The sequence below is a fragment of the Cebidichthys violaceus genome, unplaced genomic scaffold (genome assembly GCF_023349555.1).
Source record: "Cebidichthys violaceus isolate CVI_PGR_0920_01 unplaced genomic scaffold, fCebVio1.0.p SCAF_103, whole genome shotgun sequence".
NCBI lineage: Eukaryota > Metazoa > Chordata > Actinopteri > Perciformes > Stichaeidae > Cebidichthys > Cebidichthys violaceus.
The window spans coordinates 472501-475735 of record NW_027176267.1 but is presented as its reverse complement, the minus strand read 5'-3'; the positions used below and the strand labels follow the sequence as shown (position 1 = coordinate 475735).

General features: G+C 45.6%; 1 protein-coding gene across 2 annotated transcripts in view; it reads left to right on the top strand.

The window, feature by feature from the left end:
* The window catches only part of mlpha (melanophilin a), a 16639-nt gene continuing 13404 nt past the window's right edge, over positions 1 to 3235 (top strand). For both annotated transcript variants that reach the window (XM_068730006.1, XM_068730003.1), the window contains exon 1: positions 1 to 155. The gene's annotated coding sequence lies outside the window, so the exon portion shown is untranslated. The remainder of the gene's footprint in view (positions 156 to 3235) is intronic.

The window sequence follows — 3235 nt, the reverse complement described above, 5'->3', positions numbered from 1 at the left end:
TGTGTGTGTGTGTGTGTGTGTGTGTGTGTGTGTGTGTGTGTGTGTGTGTGTGTGTGTGTGTGTGTGTGTGTTGTCATGAGGACGGTGGTCATGTGATCAGCTGATTCTCTCAGTTGAAGCTCAGACTCTCGTCGTTGCAGCAGCTCAAACACACGGTGAGTTCTTCTTTAATCCCGTTCATCAGGAATCAACAGTCTGTGAAGAAGAAGACACACAGACGTTTGTTTAATCTTCATCTCAGACATTTGTTCTTTATTTGATGTTTGTTATTAATCGTTTGATTTGCAAATTCAAAACTTCTTTCATGAAGTCAATTCATGAACCACAGAAGTAATTCATATAATCTGTTATATAAATCTTAATTAAGCTGAAGAGAAGAAGTTTTGGTGCTGCAGATTTAAAGCTTAGTTCAGTCACATATTCGAGTTAAGTCGAGTAGATATCAGAGAGTTTCAGCGTTTCTTTGCTTTCATGTGAAGTCATCAGGGTGTGGTGAAAAACAGATGGGCAACCGGCAACACAGCCTCACTGTTCTGATTTACACCAACATTAATGCTGCACATTGATCAACACATTTCATTTATTTAATGTGATCAGTTTTAATTGCCGTAAATCAGTCATAATAAGGTTTAAAGAGACTTAGTTTAAAGGTGTTCGATTCGTTTTACAAACGGTTGACATGATTCCTGAAATCGGTGTCGACGTAAAGCAACGTGAAGGTGAAGAGAAGCTTCTCGTTACTCTTTTCTTTTAGTTCTTGTTCATCAATGAGTGAAATAACAGAAAAGAATCAGTCTTCTGCTGAGCGAGCTCCAGCTGACTGACTCGTGTCACATCAGTGCAGAGAGACATGCAAACATGAACGGCTCATTTAAAGTGTTTGGTTTGTCCCTTCTGGGCTCCTGTAGAAACAGGACCCGCTCACTATGTATTAGTTTTAGGTGATTACGCAATAATGAAAACGTAGCTTTACGTATTGTCAGTTATTTTTAAGTATTGTTTTATTTCCTCAGAAAATATTACTGCTACGTTTTTCCTTGAAATATTGAGTTTTTTTATGTTCCTTTTTTTCTCAAAATATTACAATTTCTTTGTCAGAAAATATCTCACGAATATTTTAATCTTTCTTCTCAAAATATTACACCTTTGTGCTCACTTTGTTTTAAGTTACTGACACGTAAACTGAAAGTACAGAAGACCAACAACAGAACCCTGAGGAACTCCGTTAATCACTCCTTCGTTAGTCACGCCTCCGTTAGTCGCTCCTCCACTAGTCGCTCCTCCGTTAGTCGCTCCTCCGTTAGTCGCTCCTCCGTTAGTCACTCCTCCGTTAGTCACTACTGCGTTAGTCGCTCCTCTGTGTTAGTCACTCCTCCGTTAGTCACTACTGCGTTAGTCGCTCCTCTGTGTTAGTCACTCCGTTAGTCACTACTCCGTTAGTCGCTCCTCCGTTAGTCGCTCCTCTGTGTTAGTCACTCCTCCGTTAGTCGCTCCTCCGTTAGTCGCTCCTCCGTTAGTCACTACTGCGTTAGTCACTCCTCCGTTCGTCGCTCCTCCGTTAGTCACTACTCTGTGTTAGTCACTCCTCCATTAGTCACTCCTCCGTTAGTCACTACTCTGTGTTAGTCACTCCTCCGTTAGTCACTCTTTCGTTAGTCACTACTCTGTGTTAGTCACTCCTCCGTTAGTCACTCCTCCGTTAGTCACTACTGCGTTAGTCACTCCTCCGTTAGTCACTACTGTGTTAGTCACTCCTCCGTTAGTCACTCCTCCGTTAGTCACTACTGCGTTAGTCACTCCTCCGTTAGTCACTACTCTGTGTTAGTCACTCCTCCGTTAGTCACTCCTCCGTTAGTCACTACTCCGTTAGTCACTACTGCGTTAGTCACTCCTCCGTTAGTCACTCCTCCGTTAGTCACTACTCCGTTAGTCACTACTCTGTGTTAGTCACTCCTCCGTTAGTCACTACTGCGTTAGTCGCTCCTCTGTGTTAGTCACTACTCCGTTAGTCGCTCCTCCGTTAGTCGCTCCTCCGTGAGTCACTCCTCCGTTAGTCACTCCTCCGTTAGTCACTCCTCCGTTAGTCACTACTGCGTTAGTCACTACTCTGTGTTAGTCACTCCTCCGTTAGTCACTACTGCGTTAGTCACTCCTCCGTTAGTCGCTCCTCCGTTAGTCACTACTGTGTTAGTCACTCCTCCGTTAGTCACTACTCTGTGTTAGTCACTCCTCCGTTAGTCACTACTCTGTGTTAGTCACTACTCTGTGTTAGTCACTCCTCCGTTAGTCACTCCTCCGTTAGTCACTACTCTGTGTTAGTCACTCCTCCGTTAGTCACTCCTCCGTTAGTCACTACTGTGTTAGTCACTCCTCCGTTAGTCACTACTGCGTTAGTCACTCCTCCGTTAGTCACTCCTCCGTTAGTCACTCCTCCGTTAGTCACTACTGCGTTAGTCACTCCTCCGTTAGTCACTACTGCGTTAGTCACTCCTCCGTTAGTCACTACTCCGTTAGTCACTACTCTGTGTTAGTCACTCCTCCGTTAGTCACTACTCTGTGTTAGTCACTCCTCCGTTAGTCACTCCTCCGTTAGTCACTACTCCGTTAGTCACTACTGCGTTAGTCACTCCTCCGTTAGTCACTCCTCCGTTAGTCACTACTCCGTTAGTCACTACTCTGTGTTAGTCACTCCTCCGTTAGTCACTCCTCCGTTAGTCACTCCTCCGTTAGTCACTACTCTGTGTTAGTCACTCCTCCGTTAGTCACTCCTCCGTTAGTCACTACTCTGTGTTAGTCACTCCTCCGTTAGTCACTCCTCCGTTAGTCACTCCTCCGTTAGTCACTACTCTGTGTTAGTCACTCCTCCGTTAGTCACTCCTCCGTTAGTCACTACTGCGTTAGTCACTCCTCCGTTAGTCACTCCTCCGTTAGTCTCTCCTCTGTGTTCGTCACTACTGCGTTAGTCATTACTCTGTGTTAGTCACTCCTCCGTTAGTCACTCCTCCGTTAGTCACTACTGCGTTAGTCACTATTCCGTTAGTCGCTCCTCCGTTAGTCGCTCCTCTGTGTTAGTCGCTCCTCCGTTAGTCGCTCCTCCGTTAGTCGCTACTGCGTTAGTCGCTACTGCGTTAGTCGCTACTCCGTTAGTCGCTCCTCCGTTAGTCGCTCCTCCGTTAGTCGCTCCTCCGTTAGTCATTACTGCGTTAGTCACTCCTCCGTTCGTCGCTCCTCCGTT